Below are 20,519 nucleotides of genomic sequence, written 5' to 3'. Positions count from 1 at the left end.
CAACCAGTCTATATATTAGCAGCAGACACAGTACAGTGCGGTAGTTCACGGCTGTGGCTACCTCTGTGTCGGCACTCGGCAGCCCATCCATAATTGTATACTAGTATCCAATCCATCCATCTCCATTGTTTACCTGAGGTGCCTTTTAGTTGTGCCTATTAAAATATGGAGAACAAAAATGCCACTCCTAGATGGGCCCGGTGTTTGTGTCGGCCACTAGGGTCGCTAATCTTACTCACACAGCTACCTCATTGCGCCTTTTTTTTTTTCTTTGCGTCATGTGCTGTTTGGGGAGGGTTTTTTGGAAGGGACATCCTGCGTGACACTGCAGTGCCACTCCTAGATGGGCCCGGTGTTTGTGTCGGCCACTAGGGTCGCTTATCTTACTCACACAGCGACCTCGGTGCAAATTTTAGGACTAAAAATAATATTGTGAGGTGTGAGGTATTCAGAATAGACTGAAAATGAGTGTAAATTATGGTTTTTGAGGTTAATAATACTTTGGGATCAAAATGACCCCCAAATTCTATGATTTAAGCTGTTTTTTAGTGTTTTTGGAAAAAAACACCCGAATCCAAAACACACCCGAATCCGACAAAAATAATTCGGTGAGGTTTTGCCAAAACGCGTTCGAACCCAAAACACGGCCGCGGAACCGAACCCAAAACCAAAACACAAAACCCGAAAAATTTCAGGCGCTCATCTCTAGTGAAAATGTTTCTCACAAAATCGTTGCCCCAATGCATCATTGAAATTCAAGCTGGAAAGATGATTTTAATATATCACTTGTACATTTTGTATTGCTCTTCTGGTGACAATGTAGTTTGTTTTTGTCAGTTACCCTTTTAATAATAGGGTAAAGAAAATTAAGTGGATTTTTTAAAGAAAACTATACTGTCAATATACTATTCAAACAAATTAAAATGGTAAAAGTTATTGTACTTCAAGTAAAAATAAAAGAGCAAAAATATCAATCCCAGTTTTGATTACTTAAATTAACAAAAAAAAATGCATATAGCAAAGGATAGTTTCAATCTGCCTACCTCTGGGTTATGGGCCCAGCATGCTTCCATTGCAGTACTCTGCTGCACATGTAAGTGCAAGAGATCCTGAAGCACTCACTCATCATGGGAAAGTACCAATGTGTTTCTTCGTTGGTTGATGGAAGAAACATTTTACAAAAACTCTCCAGATTATTGACTTTTTAAAGTTTTTCTAGGAAACGTTCTAGATGTATGCTTATTAGCCTTTGTCAGTATGTACTTTTTGGGAAGTGTCTCTGTGGCGCAATCGGTTAGTGTGTCCGGCTACTAACCAAAAGGTTGGTGGTTCAATCCCAACCAGGGACGTAATTGACCTTGTTATCAGATTTTGGTGATCTTTAAGTAGACAAGTCAAAATTTCAAACCCCCTGTTATGGTGTAGGGTACCTGGCCTTCTCTGATGTAATAAGAGTTAGATTTGATTCAGTGATTTTATAAAAACAGCTAGGAAGCACAATTTAGCAGTGGGTTGCAGAGAAAAAGAAATATGCTGGCAAAAAAAATCCAATTGAGTGATTAAACAGCTCTTCATTTTCTGGCTTTATTTTTATGCTAACAATTTTGTTCTTTGAAAAGTGTCCACAAAGCCAAGTCTCTGATTAACACCTTTGTAGGGATGGTTTTTCACCTATTACTAAATTAAACTTGCTTCATTGGAAAGGCAGCAAGATGCATCCTCAATTCAATGTCTACTGAAATAATACAGGTTGACACCAGGAAACATTAACACCACTGTATCCTTGCTGCTTTCTCATGTGGAAGTCTGTTTAATGTGAAAACAAGGTGATATCTAATTAGCACACAGGTAAGGAATTAAGAAAATCTTTATTTAAGGGTGAAGATGTTTCTCACAAAATCGTTGCCCCAATGCATCATTGAAATTCAAGCTGGAAAGATGATTTTAATATATCACTTGTACATTTTGTATTGCTCTTCTGGTGACAATGTAGTTTGTGTTTGTCAATTACCATTTTAATAATAGGGTAAAGAAAATTAAGTGGATTTTTGAAAGAAAACAATACTGTCAATATACTATTAAAACAAATTAAAATGGTAAAAGTTATTGTACTTTAAGTAAAAATAAAAGAGCCAAAATATCAATCCCAGTTTTGGATTACTTTAATTAACAAAAAAAAATGCATATAGCAGAGGATAGTTTCAATCTGCCTACCGCTGGGTTATGGGCCCAGCATGCTTCCATTGCTGTACTCTGCTGCACATGTAAGTACAAGAGATCCTGAAGCACTCACTCATCATGGGAAAGTACCAATGTGTTTCTTCGTTGGTTGATGGAAGAAACATTTTACAAAAACTCTCCAGATTATTGACTTTTTAAAGTTTTTCTAGGAAACGTTTTAGATGAATGCTTATTAGCCTTTGTCAGTATGTACTTTTGCAAAGTGTCTTTGTGGCGCAATCAGTTAGTGTGCACGGCTGTTAACCAAAAGGTTGGTGGTTTAATCCCACCCAGGGATGTAATTGACATTGTTATCAGATTTTGGTGATCTTTAAGTAGACAAGTCAAAATTTCAAATCCCCCTGTTCTGGTGTAGGGTACCTGGCCTTCTCTGATGTAATCAGAGTTAGATTTGATTCAGTGATTTTATAAAAACAGCTAGGAAGCACAATTTAGCAGTGGGTTGCAGAGAAAAAGAAATATGCTGTCAAAAAAAATCCAATTGAGTGATTAAACAGCTCTTAATTTTCTGGCTTTATTTTTATGCTAACAAATTTGTTCTCTGAAAAGTGTCCACAAAGCCAAGTCTCTGATTAACACCTTTGTAAGGATGGTTTTTAACCTATTACTAAATTAAACTTGCTTCATTGGAAAGGCAGCAAGATGCATCCTCATTTCAATGTCTACTGAAATAATACAGGTTGACACCAGGAAACATTAACGCCACTGCATCCTTGCTGCTTTCTCATGTGGAAGTCTGTTTAATGTGAAAACAAGGTGATATATAATTAGCACACAGGTAAGGAATTAAGAAAATCTTTATTTAAGGGTGAAAATGTTTCTCACAAAATCGTTGCCCCAATGCATCATTGAAATTCAAGCTGGAAAGATGATTTTAATATATCACTTGTACATTTTGTATTGCTCTTCTGGTGACAATGTAGTTTGTTTTTGTCAATTACCATTTTAATAATAGGGTAAAGAAAATTAAGTGGATTTTTGAAAGAAAACAATACTGTCAATATACTATTAAAACAAATTAAAATGGTAAAAGTTATTGTACTTTAAGTAAAAATAAAAGAGCCAAAATATCAATCCCAGTTTTGGATTACTTTAATTAACAAAAAAAAATACATATAGCAGAGGATAGTTTCAATCTGCCTACCGCTGGGTTATGGGCCCAGCATGCTTCTATTGCTGTACTCTGCTGCACATGTAAGTGCAAGAGATCCTGAAGCACTCACTCATCATGGGAAAGTACCAATGTGTTTCTTTGTTGGTTGATGGAAGAAACATCTTACAAAAACTCTCCAGATTATAGACTTTTTAAAGTTTTTCTAGGAAACGTTCTAGATGTATGCTTATTAGCCTTTGTCAGTATGTTATTTTTGCAACGTGTCTCTGTGGCGCAATCGGTTAGTGTGTCCGGCTATTAACCAAAAGGTTGATGGTTCAATCCCACCCAGGGACGTAATTGACCTTGTTATCAGATTTTGGTGATCTTTAAGTAGACAAGTCAAAATTTCAAACCCCCTGTTATGGTGTAGGGTACCTGGCCTTCTCTGATGTAATCAGAGTTAGATTTGATTCACTGATTTTATAAAAACAGCTAGGCTGCACAATTTTGCAGTGGGTTGCAGAGAAAAAGAAATATGCTGGCAAAAAAAATCCAATTAAGTGATTAAACAGCTCTTCATTTTCTGGCTTTATTTTTATGCTAACAAATTTGTTCTCTGAAAAGTGTCCACAAAGCCAAGTCTCTGATTAACACCTTTGTAGGGATGGTTTTTCACCTATTACTAAATTAAACTTGCTTCATTGGAAAGGCAGCAAGATGCATCCTCATTTCAATGTCTACTGAAATAATACAGGTTGACACCAGGAAACATTAACGCCACTGCATCCTTGCTGCTTTCTCATGTGGAAGTCTGTTTAATGTGAAAACAAGGTGATATCTAATTAGCACACAGGTAAGGAATTAAGAAAATCTTTATTTAAGGGTGAAAATGTTTCTCACAAAATCGTTGCCCCAATGCATCATTGAAATTCAAGCTGGAAAGATGATTTTAATATATCACTTGTACATTTTGTATTGCTCTTCTGGTGACAATGTAGTTTGTTTTTGTCAATTACCATTTTAATAATAGGGTAAAGAAAATTAAGTGGATTTTTGAAAGAAAACAATACTGTCAATATACTATTAAAACAAATTAAAATGGTAAAAGTTATTGTACTGTAAGTAAAAATAAAAGAGCCAACATATCAATCCCAGTTTTGGATTACTTTAATTAACAAAAAAAAATGCATATAGCAGAGGATAGTTTCAATCTGCCTACCTCTGGGTTATGTGCCCAGCATGCTTCCATTGCTGTACTCTGCTGCACATGTAAGTGCAATAGATCCTGAAGCACTCACTCATCATGGGAAAGTACCAATGTGTTTCTTCGTTGGTTGATGGAAGAAACATCTTACAAAAACTCTCCAGATTATTGACTTTTTAAAGTTTTTCTAGGAAACGTTTTAGATGAATGCTTATTAGCCTTTGTCAGTATGTACTTTTGCAAAGTGTCTCTGTGGCGCAATCAGTTAGTGTGTATGGCTATAAACCAAAAGGTTGGTGGTTCAATCCCACCCAGGGAAGTAATTGACCTTGTTATCAGATTTTGGTGATCTTTAAGTAGACAAGTCAAAATTTCAACCCCCCTCTTATGGTGTAGGGTACCTGGCCTTCTCTGATGTAATCAGAGTTAGATTTGATTCAGTGATTTTATAAAAACAGCTAGGAAGCACAATTTAGCAGTGGGTTACAGAGAAAAAGAAATATGCTGGCAAAAAAATCCAATTGAGTGATTAAACAGCTCTTCATTTTCTGGCTTTATTTTTATGCTAACAAATTTGTTCTCTGAAAAGTGTCCACAAAGCCAAGTCTCTGATTAACACCTTTGTAAGGATGGTTTTTCACCTATTACTAAATTAAACTTGCTTCATTGGAAAGGCAGCAAGATGCATCCTCTTTTTAATGTCTACTGAAATAATACAGGTTGACACCAGGAAACATTAACGCCACGTGGAAGTCTGTTTAATGTGAAAACAAGGTGATATCTAATTAGCACACAGGTAAGGAATTAAGAAAATCTTTATTTAAGGGTGAAAATGTTTCTCACAAAATCGTTGCCCCAATGCATCATTGAAATTCAAGCTGGAAAGATGATTTTAATATATCACTTGTACATTTTGTATTGCTCTTCTGGTGACAATGTAGTTTGTTTTTGTCAATTACCATTTTAATAATAGGGTAAAGAAAATTAAGTGGATTTTTAAAAGAAAACAATACTTTCAATATACTATTAAAACAAATTAAAATGGTAAAAGTTATTGTACTTTAATGAAAAATAAAAGAGCAAAAATATCAATCCCAGTTTTGGATTACTTTAATTAACAAAAAAAATGCATATAGCAGAGGATAGTTTTAATCTGCCTACCTCTGGGTTATGGGCCCAGCATGCTTCCATTGCAGTACTCTGCTGCACATGTAAGTGCAAGAGATCCTGAAGCACTCACTCATCATGGGAAAGTACCAATGTGTTTCTTCGTTGGTGGATGGAAGAAACATCTTACAAAAACTCTCCAGATTATTGACTTTTTAAAGTTTTTCTAGGAAACGTTTTAGATGAATGCTTATTAGCCTTTGTCAGTATGTACTTTTGCAAAGTGTCTCTGTGGCGCAATCAGTTAGTGTGTACGGCTATAAACCAAAAGGTTGGTGGTTCAATCCCACCCAGGGACGTAATTGACCTTGTTATCAGATTTTGGTGATCTTTAAGTAGACAAGTCAAAATTTCAAATCCCCTCTTATGGTGTAGGGTACCTGGCCTTCTCTGATGTAATCAGAGTTAGATTTGATTCAGTGATTTTATAAAAACAGCTAGGAAGCACAATTTAGCAGTGGGTTGCAGAGAAAAAGAAATATGCTGGCAAAAAAATCCAATTGAGTGATTAAACAGCTCTTCATTTTCTGGCTTTATTTTTATGCTAACAAATATGTTCTCTGAAAAGTGTCCACAAAGCCAAGTCTCTGATGAACACCTTTGTAAGGATGGTTTTTCACCTATTACTAAATTAAACTTGCTTCATTGGAAAGGCAGCAAGATGCATCCTCATTTCAATGTCTACTGAAATAATACAGGTTGACACCAGGAAACATTAACGCCACTGCATCCTTGCTGCTTTCTCATGTAGAAGTCTGTTTAATGTGAAAACAAGGTGATATCTAATTAGCACACAGGTAAGGAATTAAGAAAATCTTTATTTAAGGGTGAAGATGTTTCTCACAAAATCGTTGCCCCAATGCATCATTGAAATTCAAGCTGGAAAGATGATTTTAATATATCACTTGTACATTTTGTATTGCTCTTCTGGTGACAATGTAGTTTGTTTTTGTCAATTACCATTTTAATAATAGGGTAAAGAAAATTAAGTGGATTTTTGAAAGAAAACAATACTGTCAATATACTATTAAAACAAATTAAAATGGTAAAAGTTATTGTACTTTAATTAAATAAAAATTAGCTAACATATCAATCCCAGTTTTGGATTACTTTAACAAAAAAAATGCATATAGCAGAGGATAGTTTCAATCTGCCTACCTCTGGGTAATGGGCCCAGCATGCTTCCATTGCAGTACTCTGCTGCACATGTAAGTGCAAGAGATCCTGAAGCACTCACTCATCATGGGAAAGTACCAATGTGTTTCTTCGTTGGTTGATTTAAGAAAATTCTTACAAAAACTCTCCAGATTATTGACTTTTTAAAGTTTTTCTAGGAAACGTTCTAGATTAATGCTTATTAGCCTTTGTCAGTATGTAGTTTTTGCAAAGTGTCTCTGTGGCGCAATCGGTTAGTGTGTCTGGCTACTAACCAAAAGGTTGGTGGTTCAATCCCACCCAGGGACATGATTGACCTTGTGATCAGGTTTTGGTGATATTTAAGTAGACAAGTCAAAATTTCAAACCCCCTCTTTTGGTGTAGGGTACCTGGCCTTCTCTGATGTAATCGGAGTTAGATTTGATTCAGTGATTTTATAAAAAACAGCTAGGAAGCACAATTTAGCAATGGGTTGCAGAGAAAAAAATATGCTGGTAGAAAAATCCAATTGAGTGATTAAACAGCTCTTCATTTTCTGCCTTTATTTTTATGCTAACAAATTTGTTCTCTGAAAAGTGTCCACAAAGCCAAGTCTCTGATTAACACCTTTGTAAGGATGGTTTTTCACCTATTACTAAATTAAACTTGCTTCATTGGAAAGGCAGCAAGATGCATCCTCATTTCAATGTCTACTGAAATAATACAGGTTGACACCAGGAAACATTAACGCCACTGCATCCTTGCTGCTTTCTCATGTAGAAGTCTGTTTTATGTGAAAACAAGGTGACATGTAATTAGCACACAGGTAAGGAATTAAGAAAATCTTTATTTAAGGGTGAAGATGTTTCTCACAAAATCGTTGCCCCAATGCATCATTGAAATTCAAGCTGGAAAGATGATTTTAATATATCACTTGTACATTTTGTATTGCTCTTCTGGTGACAATGTAGTTTGTTTTTGTCAATTACCCTTTTAATAATAGGGTAAAGAAAATTAAGTGGATTTTTTAAAGAAAACTATACTGTCAATATAATATTAAAACAAATTAAAATGGTAAAAGTTATTGTACTTTAAGTAAAAATAAAAGAGCAAAAATATCAATCCCAGTTTTGATTACTTAAATTAACAAAAAAAAATGCATATAGCAAAGATTAGTTTCAATCTGCCTACCTCTGGGTTATGGGCCCAGCATGCTTCCATTGCAGTACTCTGCTGCACATGTAAGTGCAAGAGATCCTGAAGCACTCACTCATCATGGGAAAGTACCAATGTGTTTCTTCGTTGGTTGATGGAAGAAACATCTTACAAAAACTCTCCAGATTATAGACTTTTTAAAGTTTTTCTAGGAAACGTTCTAGATGTATGCTTATTAGCCTTTGTCAGTATGGAATTTTTGCAAAGTGTCTCTGTGGCGCAATCGGTTAGTGTGTCCGGCTATTAACCAAAAGGTTGATGGTTCAATCCCACCCAGCGACGTAATTGACCTTGTTATCAGATTTTGGTGATCTTTAAGTAGACAAGTCAAAATTTCAAACCCCCTGTTATGGTGTAGGGTACCTGGCCTTCTCTGATGTAATCAGAGTTAGATTTGATTCACTGATTTTATAAAAACAGCTAGGCTGCACAATTTTGCAGTGGGTTGCAGAGAAAAAGAAATATGCTGGCAAAAAAAATCCAATTGAGTGATTAAACAGCTCTTCATTTTCTGGCTTTATTTTTATGCTAACAAATTTGTTCTCTGAAAAGTGTCCACAAAGCCAAGTCTCTGATTAACACCTTTGTAGGGATGGTTTTTCACCTATTACTAAATTAAACTTGCTTCATTGGAAAGGCAGCAAGATGCATCCTCATTTCAATGTCTACTGAAATAATACAGGTTGACACCAGGAAACATTAACGCCACTGCATCCTTGCTGCTTTCTCATGTAGAAGTCTGTTTAATGTGAAAACAAGGTGATATCTAATTAGCACACAGGTAAGGAATTAAGAAAATCTTTATTTAAGGGTGAAGATGTTTCTCACAAAATCGTTGCCCCAATGCATCATTGAAATTCAAGCTGGAAAGATGATTTTAATATATCACTTGTACATTTTGTATTGCTCTTCTGGTGACAATGTAGTTTGTTTTTGTCAATTACCCTTTTAATAATAGGGTAAAGAAAATTAAGTGGATTTTTTAAAGAAAACTATACTGTCAATATACTATTAAAACAAATTAAAATGGTAAAAGTTATTGTACTGTAAGTAAAAATAAAAGAGCCAACATATCAATCCCAGTTTTGGATTACTTTAATTAACAAAAAAAAATGCATATAGCAGAGGATAGTTTCAATCTGCCTACCTCTGGGTTATGTGCCCAGCATGCTTCCATTGCTGTACTCTGCTGCACATGTAAGTGCAAGAGATCCTGAAGCACTCACTCATCATGGGAAAGTACCAATGTGTTTCTTCGTTGGTGGATGGAAGAAACATCTTACAAAAACTCTCCAGATTATTGACTTTTTAAAGTTTTTCTAGGAAACGTTTTAGATGAATGCTTATTAGCCTTTGTCAGTATGTACTTTTGCAAAGTCTCTCTGTGGCGCAATCAGTTAGTGTGTGCGGCTAAAAACCAAAAGGTTGGTGGTTCAATCCCACCCAGGGACGTAATTGACCTTGTTATCAGATTTTGGTGATCTTTAAGTAGACAAGTCAAAATTTCAAACCCCCTCTTATGGTGTAGGGTACCTGGCCTTCTCTGATGTAATCAGAGTTAGATTTGATTCAGTGATTTTATAAAAACAGCTAGGAAGCACAATTTAGCAGTGGGTTGCAGAGAAAAAGAAATATGCTGGCAAAAAAATCCAATTGAGTGATTAAACAGCTCTTCATTTTCTGGCTTTATTTTTATGCTAACAAATTTGTTCTCTGAAAAGTGTCCACAAAGCCAAGTCTCTGATTAACACCTTTGTAGGGATGGTTTTTCACCTATTACTAAATTTAATTTGCTTCATTGGAAAGGCAGCAAGATGCATCCTCATTTCAATGTCTACTGAAATAATACGGGTTGACACCAGGAAACATTAACGCCACAGCATCCTTGCTGCTTTCTCATGTGGAAGTCTGTTTAATGTGAAAACAAGGTGATATCTAATTAGCACACAGGTAAGGAATTAAGAAAATCTTTATTTAAGGGTGAAGATGTTTCTCACAAAATCGTTGCCCCAATGCATCATTGAAATTCAAGCTGGAAAGATGATTTTAATATATCACTTGTACATTTTGTATTGCTCTTCTGGTGACAATGTAGTTTGTTTTTGTCAATTACCCTTTTAATAATAGGGTAAAGAAAATTAAGTGGATTTTTTAAAGAAAACTATACTGTCAATATACTATTAAAACAAATTAAAATGGTAAGTAAAAATAAAAGAGCAAAAATATCAATCCCAGTTTTGATTACTTAAATTAACAAAAAAAATGCATATAGCAAAGGATAGTTTCAATCTGCCTACCTCTGGGTTATGGGCCCAGCATGCTTCCATTGCAGTACTCTGCTGCACATGTAAGTGCAAGAGATCCTGAAGCACTCAGTCATCATGGGAAAGTACCAATGTGTTTCTTCGTTGGTTGATGGAAGAAACATCTTACAAAAACTCTCCAGATTATTGACTTTTTAAAGTTTTTCTAGGAAACGTTCTAGATGTATGCTTATTAGCCTTTGTCAGTATGTGCTTTTTGCAAAGTGTCTCTGTGGCGCAATTGGTTAGTGTGTCCGGCTACTAACCAAATGGTTGGTGGTTGAATCCCACCCAGGGACGTAATTGACCTTGTTATCAGATTTTGGTGATCTTTAAGTAGACAAGTCAAAATTTCAAACCCCCTGTTCTGGTGTAGGGTACCTCGCCTTCTCTGATGTAATCAGAGTTAGATTTGATTCATTGATTTTATAAAAACAGCTAGGAAGCACAATTTAGCAGTGGGTTGCAGAGAAAAAGAAATATGCTGGCAAAAAAAATCCAATTGAGTGATTAAACAGCTCTTCATTTTCTGGCTTTATTTTTATGCTAACAAATTTGTTCTCTGAAAAGTGTCCACAAAGCCAAGTCTCTGATTAACACCTTTGTAGGGATGGTTTTTCACCTATTACTAAATTAAACTTGCTTCATTGGAAAGGCAGCAAGATGCATCCTCATTTCAATGTCTACTGAAATAATACAGGTTGACACCAGGAAACATTAACGCCACTGCATCCTTGCTGCTTTCTCATGTAGAAGTCTGTTTAATGTGAAAACAAGGTGATATCTAATTAGCACACAGGTAAGGAATTAAGAAAATCTTTATTTAAGGGTGAAGATGTTTCTCACAAAATCATTGCCCCAATGCATCATTGAAATTCAAGCTGGAAAGATGATTTTAATATATCACTTGTACATTTTGTATTGCTCTTCTGGTGACAATGTAGTTTGTTTTTGTCAATTACCCTTTTAATAATAGGGTAAAGAAAATTAAGTGGATTTTTTAAAGAAAACTATACTGTCAATATACTATTAAAACAAATTAAAATGGTAAAAGTTATTGTACTTTAAGTAAAAATAAAAGAGCAAAAATATCAATCCCAGTTTTGATTACTTAAATTAACAAAAAAAAATGCATATAGCAAAGGATAGTTTCAATCTGCCTACCTCTGGGTTATGGGCCCAGCATGCTTCCATTGCAGTACTCTGCTGCACATGTAAGTGCAAGAGATCCTGAAGCACTCACTCATCATGGGAAAGTACCAATGTGTTTCTTCGTTGGTTGATGGAAGAAACATCTTACAAAAACTCTCCAGATTATTGACTTTTTAAAGTTTTTCTAGGAAACGTTCTAGATGTATGCTTATTAGCCTTTGTCAGTGTGTGCTTTTTGCAACGTGTCTCTGTGGCGCAATTGGTTAGTATGTCTGGCTACTAACCAAATGGTTGGTGGTTCAATCCCAACCAGGGACGTAATTGACCTTGTTATCAGATTTTGGTGATCTTTAAGTAGACAAGTCAAAATTTCAAACCCCCTGTTCTGGTGTAGGGTACCTGGCCTTCTCTGATGTAATCAGAGTTAGATTTGATTCATTGATTTTATAAAAACAGCTAGGAAGCACAATTTAGCAGTGGGTTGCAGAGAAAAAGAAATATGCTGGCAAAAAAAATCCAATTGAGTGATTAAACAGCTCTTCATTTTCTTGCTTTATTTTTATGCTAACAAATTTGTTCTCTGAAAAGTGTCCACAAAGCCAAGTCTCTGATTAACACCTTTGTAGGGATGGTTTTTCACCTATTACTAAATTAAACTTGCTTCATTGGAAAGGCAGCAAGATGCATCCTCATTTCAATGTCTACTGAAATAATACAGGTTGACACCAGGAAACATTAACGCCACTTCATCCTTGCTGCTTTCTCATGTAGAAGTCTGTTTAATGTGAAAACAAGGTGATATCTAATTAGCACACAGGTAAGGAATTAAGAAAATCTTTATTTAAGGGTGAAGATGTTTCTCACAAAATCGTTGCCCCAATGCATCATTGAAATTCAAGCTGGAAAGATGATTTTAATATATCACTTGTACATTTTGTATTGCTCTTCTGGTGACAATGTAGTTTGTTTTTGTCAATTACCCTTTTAATAATAGGGTAAAGAAAATTAAGTGGATTTTTTTAAAGAAAACTATACTGTCAATATACTATTCAAACAAATTAAAATGGTAAAAGTTATTGTACTTCAAGTAAAAATAAAAGAGCAAAATATCAATCCCAGTTTTGATTACTTAAATTAACAAAAAAAAATGCATATAGCAAAGGATAGTTTCAATCTGCCTACCTCTGGGTTATGGGCCCAGCATGCTTCCATTGCAGTACTCTGCTGCACATGTAAGTGCAAGAGATCCTGAAGCACTCACTCATCATGGGAAAGTACCAATGTGTTTCTTCGTTGGTTGATGGAAGAAACATTTTACAAAAACTCTCCAGATTATTGACTTTTTAAAGTCTTTCTAGGAAACGTTCTAGATGTATGCTTATTAGCCTTTGTCAGTAGGTGCATTTTGCAAAGTGTCTCTGTGGCGCAATTGGTTAGTGTGTCCGGCTACTAACCAAATGGTTGGTGGTTCAATCCCAACCAGGGACGTAATTGACCTTGTTATCAGATTTTGGTGATCTTTAAGTAGACAAGTCAAAATTTCAAACCCCCTGTTCTGGTGTAGGGTACCTGGCCTTCTCTGATGTAATCAGAGTTAGATTTGATTCATTGATTTTATAAAAACAGCTAGGAAGCACAATTTAGCAGTGGGTTGCAGAGAAAAAGAAATATGCTGGCAAAAAAAATCCAATTGAGTGATTAAACAGCTCTTCATTTTCTGGCTTTATTTTTATGCTAACAAATTTGTTCTCTGAAAAGTGTCCACAAAGCCAAGTCTCTGATTAACACCTTTGTAGGGATGGTTTTTCACCTATTACTAAATTAAACTTGCTTCATTGGAAAGGCAGCAAGATGCATCCTCATTTCAATGTCTACTGAAATAATACAGGTTGACACCAGGAAACATTAACGCCACTGCATCCTTGCTGCTTTCTCATGTAGAAGTCTGTTTAATGTGAAAACAAGGTGATATCTAATTAGCACACAGGTAAGGAATTAAGAAAATCTTTATTTAAGGGTGAAGATGTTTCTCACAAAATCGTTGCCCCAATGCATCATTGAAATTCAAGCTGGAAAGATGATTTTAATATATCACTTGTACATTTTGTATTGCTCTTCTGGTGACAATGTAGTTTGTTTTTGTCAATTACCCTTTTAATAATAGGGTAAAGAAAATTAAGTGGATTTTTTAAAGAAAACTATACTGTCAATATACTATTAAAACAAATTAAAATGGTAAAAGTTATTGTACTTTAAGTAAAAATAAAAGAGCAAAAATATCAATCCCAGTTTTGATTACTTAAATTAACAAAAAAAATGCATATAGCAAAGGATAGTTTCAATCTGCCTACCTCTGGGTTATGGGCCCAGGATGCTTCCATTGCAGTACTCTGCTGCACATATAAGTGCAAGAGATCCTGAAGCACTCACTCATCATGGGAAAGTACCAATGTGTTTCTTCGTTGGTTGATGGAAGAAACATCTTACAAAAACTCTCCAGATTATTGACTTTTTAAAGTTTTTCTAGGAAACGTTCTAGATGTATGCTTATTAGCCTTTGTCAGTATATAATTTTTACAAAGTGTCTCTGTGGCGCAATTGGTTAGTGTGTCTTGCTACTAACCAAAAGGTTGGTGGTTCAATCCCACCCAGGGACGTAATTGACCTTGTTATCAGATTTTGGTGATCTTTAAGTAGACAAGTCAAAATTTCAAACCCCCTGTTATGGTGTAGGGTACCTGGCCTTCTCTGATGTAATCAGAGTTAGATTTGATTCAGTGATTTTATAAAAACAGCTAGGAAGCACAATTTAGCAGTGGGTTGCAGAGAAAAAGAAATATGCTGGCAAAAAAATCCAATTGAGTGATTAAACAGCTCTTCATTTTCTGGCTTTATTTTTATGCTAACAAATTTGTTCTCTGAAAAGTTTCCACAAAGCCAAGTCTCTGATTAACACCTTTGTAAGGATGGTTTTTCACCTATTACTAAATTAAACTTGCTTCATTGGAAAGGCAGCAAGATGCATCCTCATTTCAATGTCTACTGAAATAATACAGGTTGACACCAGGAAACATTAACGCCACTGCATCCTTGCTGCTTTCTCATGTGGAAGTCTGTTTAATGTGAAAACAAGGTGATATCTAATTAGCACACAGGTAAGGAATTAAGAAAATCTTTATTTAAGGGTGAAAATGTTTCTCACAAAATCGTTGCCCCAATGCATCATTGAAATTCAAGCTGGAAAGATGATTTTAATATATCACTTGTACATTTTGTATTGCTCTTCTGGTGACAATGTAGTTTGTTTTTGTCAATTACCATTTTAATAATAGGGTAAAGAAAATTAAGTGGATTTTTAAAAGAAAACAATACTTTCAATATACTATTAAAACAAATTAAAATGGTAAAAGTTATTGTACTTTAATGAAAAATAAAAGAGCAAAAATATCAATCCCAGTTTTGGATTACTTTAATTAACAAAAAAAATGCATATAGCAGAGGATAGTTTTAATCTGCCTACCTCTGGGTTATGGGCCCAGCATGCTTCCATTGCAGTACTCTGCTGCACATGTAAATGCAAGAGATCCTGAAGCACTCACTCATCATGGGAAAGTACCAATGTGTTTCTTCGTTGGTGGATGGAAGAAACATCTTACAAAAACTCTCCAGATTATTGACTTTTTAAAGTTTTTCTAGGAAACGTTTTAGATGAATGCTTATTAGCCTTTGTCAGTATGTACTTTTGCAAAGTCTCTCTGTGGCGCAATCAGTTAGTGTGTACGGCTAAAAACCAAAAAGTTGGTGGTTCAATCCCACCCAGGGACGTAATTGACCTTGTTATCAGATTTTGGTGATCTTTAAGTAGACAAGTCAAAATTTCAAACCCCCTCTTATGGTGTAGGGTACCTGGCCTTCTCTGATGTAATCAGAGTTAGATTTGATTCAGTGATTTTATAAAAACAGCTAGGAAGCACAATTTAGCAGTGGGTTGCAGAGAAAAAGAAATATGCTGGCAAAAAAATCCAATTGAGTGATTAAACAGCTCTTCATTTTCTGGCTTTATTTTTATGCTAACAAATTTGTTCTCTGAAAAGTGTCCACAAAGCCAAGTCTCTGATTAACACCTTTGTAGGGATGGTTTTTCACCTATTACTAAATTAAACTTGCTTCATTGGAAAGGCAGCAAGATGCATCCTCATTTCAATGTCTACTGAAATAATACAGGTTGACACCAGGAAACATTAACGCCACTGCATCCTTGCTGCTTTCTCATGTAGAAGTCTGTTTAATGTGAAAACAAGGTGATATCTAATTAGCACACAGGTAAGGAATTAAGAAAATCTTTATTTAAGGGTGAAGATGTTTCTCACAAAATCGTTGCCCCAATGCATCATTGAAATTCAAGCTGGAAAGATGATTTTAATATATCACTTGTACATTTTGTATTGCTCTTCTGGTGACAATGTAGTTTGTTTTTGTCAATTACCCTTTTAATAATAGGGTAAAGAAAATTAAGTGGATTTTTTAAAGAAAACTATACTGTCAATATACTATTAAAACAAATTAAAATGGTAAAAGTTATTGTACTGTAAGTAAAAATAAAAGAGCCAACATATCAATCCCAGTTTTGGATTACTTTAATTAACAAAAAAAAATGCATATAGCAGAGGATAGTTTCAATCTGCCTACCTCTGGGTTATGTGCCCAGCATGCTTCCATTGCTGTACTCTGCTGCACATGTAAGTGCAATAGATCCTGAAGCACTCACTCATCATGGGAAAGTACCAATGTGTTTCTTCGTTGGTTGATGGAAGAAACATCTTACAAAAACTCTCCAGATTATTGACTTTTTAAGTTTTTCTATGAAACGTTTTAGATGAATGCTTATTAGCCTTTGTCAGTATGTACTTTTGCAAAGTGTCTCTGTGGCGCAATCAGTTAGTGTGTATGGCTATTAATTAAAAGGTTGGTGGTTCAATCCCACCCAGTGACGTAATTGACCTTGTTATCAGATTTTGGTGATCTTTAAGTAGACAAGTCAAAATTTCAACCCCCCTCTTATGGTGTAGGGTACCTGGCCTTCTCTGATGTAATCAGAGTTAGATTTGATTCAGTGATTTTATAAAAACAGCTAGGAAGCACAATTTAGCAGTGGGTTGCAGAGAAAAAGAAATATGCTGGCAAAAAAATCCAATTGAGTGATTAAACAGCTCTTCATTTTCTGGCTTTATTTTTATGCTAACAAATTTGTTCTCTGAAAAGTGTCCACAAAGCCAAGTCTCTGATTAACACCTTTGTAAGGATGGTTTTTCACCTATTACTAAATTAAACTTGCTTCATTGGAAAGGCAGCAAGATGCATCCTCATTTCAATGTCTACTGAAATAATACAGGTTGACACCAGGAAACATTAACGCCACTGCATCCTTGCTGCTTTCTCATGTGGAAGTCTGTTTAATGTGAAAACAAGGTGATATCTAATTAGCACACAGGTAAGGAATTAAGAAAATCTTTATTTAAGGGTGAAAATGTTTCTCACAAAATCGTTGCCCCAATGCATCATTGAAATTCAAGCTGGAAAGATGATTTTAATATATCACTTGTACATTTTGTATTGCTCTTCTGGTGACAATGTAGTTTGTTTTTGTCAATTACCATTTTAATAATAGGGTAAAGAAAATTAAGTGGATTTTTAAAAGAAAACAATACTTTCAATATACTATTAAAACAAATTAAAATGGTAAAAGTTATTGTACTTTAATGAAAAATAAAAGAGCAAAAATATCAATCCCAGTTTTGGATTACTTTAATTAACAAAAAAAATGCATATAGCAGAGGATAGTTTTAATCTGCCTACCTCTGGGTTATGGGCCCAGCATGCTTCCATTGCAGTACTCTGCGGCACATGTAAGTGCAAGAGATCCTGAAGCACTCAGTCATCATGGGAAAGTACCAATGTGTTTCTTTGTTGGTGGATGGAAGAAACATCTTACAAAAACTCTCCAGATTATTGACTTTTTAAAGTTTTTCTAGGAAACGTTTTAGATGAATGCTTATTAGCCTTTGTCAGTATGTACTTTTGCAAAGTCTCTCTGTGGCGCAATCAGTTAGTGTGTACGGCTAAAAACCAAAAGGTTGGTGGTTCAATCCCACCCAGGGACGTAATTGACCTTGTTATCAGATTTTGGTGATCTTTAAGTAGACAAGTCAAAATTTCAAACCCCCTCTTATGGTGTAGGGTACCTGGCCTTCTCTGATGTAATCAGAGTTAGATTTGATTCAGTGATTTTATAAAAACAGCTAGGAAGCACAATTTAGCAGTGGGTTGCAGAGAAAAAGAAATATGCTGGCAAAAAAAATCCAATTGAGTGATTAAACAGCTCTTCATTTTCTGGCTTTATTTTTATGCTAACAAATTTGTTCTCTGAAAAGTGTCCACAAAGCCAAGTCTCTGATTAACACCTTTGTAGGGATGGTTTTTCACCTATTACTAAATTTAATTTGCTTCATTGGAAAGGCAGCAAGATGCATCCTCATTTCAATGTCTACTGAAATAATACGGGTTGACACCAGGAAACATTAACGCCACAGCATCCTTGCTGCTGTCTCATGTGGAAGTCTGTTTAATGTGAAAACAAGGTGATATCTAATTAGCACACAGGTAAGGAATTAAGAAAATCTTTATTTAAGGGTGAAGATGTTTCTCACAAAATCGTTGCCCCAATGCATCATTGAAATTCAAGCTGGAAAGATGATTTTAATATATCACTTGTACATTTTGTATTGCTCTTCTGGTGACAATGTAGTTTGTTTTTGTCAATCACCCTTTTAATAATAGGGTAAAGAAAATTAAGTGGATTTTTTAAAGAAAACTATACTGTCAATATACTATTAAAACAAATTAAAATGGTAAGTAAAAATAAAAGAGCAAAAATATCAATCCCAGTTTTGATTACTTAAATTAACAAAAAAAATGCATATAGCAAAGGATAGTTTCAATCTGCCTACCTCTGGGTTATGGGCCCAGCATGCTTCCATTGCAGTACTCTGCGGCACATGTAAGTGCAAGAGATCCTGAAGCACTCAGTCATCATGGGAAAGTACCAATGTGTTTCTTCGTTGGTTGATGGAAGAAACATCTTACAAAAACTCTCCAGATTATTGACTTTTTAAAGTTTTTCTAGGAAACGTTCTAGATGTATGCTTATTAGCCTTTGTCAGTATGTGCTTTTTGCAAAGTGTCTCTGTGGCGCAATTGGTTAGTGTGTCCGGCTACTAACCAAATGGTTGGTGGTTGAATCCCACCCAGGGACGTAATTGACCTTGTTATCAGATTTTGGTGATCTTTAAGTAGACAAGTCAAAATTTCAAACCCCCTGTTCTGGTGTAGGGTACCTCGCCTTCTCTGATGTAATCAGAGTTAGATTTGATTCATTGATTTTATAAAAACAGCTAGGAAGCACAATTTAGCAGTGGGTTGCAGAGAAAAAGAAATATGCTGGCAAAAAAAATCCAATTGAGTGATTAAACAGCTCTTCATTTTCTGGCTTTATTTTTATGCTAACAAATTTGTTCTCTGAAAAGTGTCCACAAAGCCAAGTCTCTGATTAACACCTTTGTAGGGATGGTTTTTCACCTATTACTAAATTAAACTTGCTTCATTGGAAAGGCAGCAAGATGCATCCTCATTTCAATGTCTACTGAAATAATACAGGTTGACACCAGGAAACATTAACGCCACTGCATCCTTGCTGCTTTCTCATGTAGAAGTCTGTTTAATGTGAAAACAAGGTGATATCTAATTAGCACACAGGTAAGGAATTAAGAAAATCTTTATTTAAGGGTGAAGATGTTTCTCACAAAATCGTTGCCCCAATGCATCATTGAAATTCAAGCTGGAAAGATGATTTTAATATATCACTTGTACATTTTGTATTGCTCTTCTGGTGACAATGTAGTTTGTTTTTGTTAATTACCCTTTTAATAATAGGGTAAAGAAAATTAAGTGGATTTTTTAAAGAAAACTATACTGTCAATATACTATTAAAACAAATTAAAATGGTAAAAGTTATTGTACTTTAAGTAAAAATAAAAGAGCAAAAATATCAATCCCAGTTTTGATTACTTAAATTAACAAAAAAAAATGCATATAGCAAAGGATAGTTTCAATCTGCCTACCTCTGGGTTATGGGCCCAGCATGCTTCCATTGCAGTACTCTGCTGCACATGTAAGTGCAAGAGATCCTGAAGCACTCACTCATCATGGGAAAGTACCAATGTGTTTCTTCGTTGGTTGATGGAAGAAACATCTTACAAAAACTCTCCAGATTATTGACTTTTTAAAGTTTTTCTAGGAAACGTTCTAGATGTATGCTTATTAGCCTTTGTCAGTATGTGCTTTTTGCAACGTGTCTCTGTGGCGCAATTGGTTAGTATGTCTGGCTACTAACCAAATGGTTGGTGGTTCAATCCCAACCAGGGACGTAATTGACCTTGTTATCAGATTTTGGTGATCTTTAAGTAGACAAGTCAAAATTTCAAACCCCCTGTTCTGGTGTAGGGTACCTGGCCTTCTCTGATGTAATCAGAGTTAGATTTGATTCATTGATTTTATAAAAACAGCTAGGAAGCACAATTTAGCAGTGGGTTGCAGAGAAAAAGAAATATGCTGGCAAAAAAAATCCAATTGAGTGATTAAACAGCTCTTCATTTTCTGGCTTTATTTTTATGCTAACAAATTTGTTCTCTGAAAAGTGTCCACAAAGCCAAGTCTCTGATTAACACCTTTGTAGGGATGGTTTTTCACCTATTACTAAATTAAACTTGCTTCATTGGAAAGGCAGCAAGATGCATCCTCATTTCAATGTCTACTGAAATAATACAGGTTGACACCAGGAAACATTAACGCCACTGCATCCTTGCTGCTTTCTCATGTAGAAGTCTGTTTAATGTGAAAACAAGGTGATATCTAATTAGCACACAGGTAAGGAATTAAGAAAATCTTTAT

At 35.2% G+C, this 20,519-nt stretch overlaps 1 non-coding gene across 1 annotated transcript; it reads left to right on the top strand.

Annotated features, from left to right (window-relative positions):
* The first annotated feature begins 7,098 nt into the window (after window positions 1-7,098).
* On the top strand, window positions 7,099-7,172 carry TRNAS-ACU (transfer RNA serine (anticodon ACU)). Its single transcript has one exon. It is a non-coding gene; the product is annotated as a tRNA-Ser (tRNA).
* The last annotated feature ends 13,347 nt before the right edge of the window (window positions 7,173-20,519 follow it).

The sequence above is a fragment of the Pseudophryne corroboree genome, chromosome 8, assembly GCF_028390025.1.
Source record: "Pseudophryne corroboree isolate aPseCor3 chromosome 8, aPseCor3.hap2, whole genome shotgun sequence".
NCBI classification, from domain to species: Eukaryota; Metazoa; Chordata; class Amphibia; order Anura; family Myobatrachidae; genus Pseudophryne; species Pseudophryne corroboree.
The sequence above is the reverse complement of the archived record's forward strand: the minus strand, read 5'-3'. Positions and strand labels throughout refer to the sequence as shown.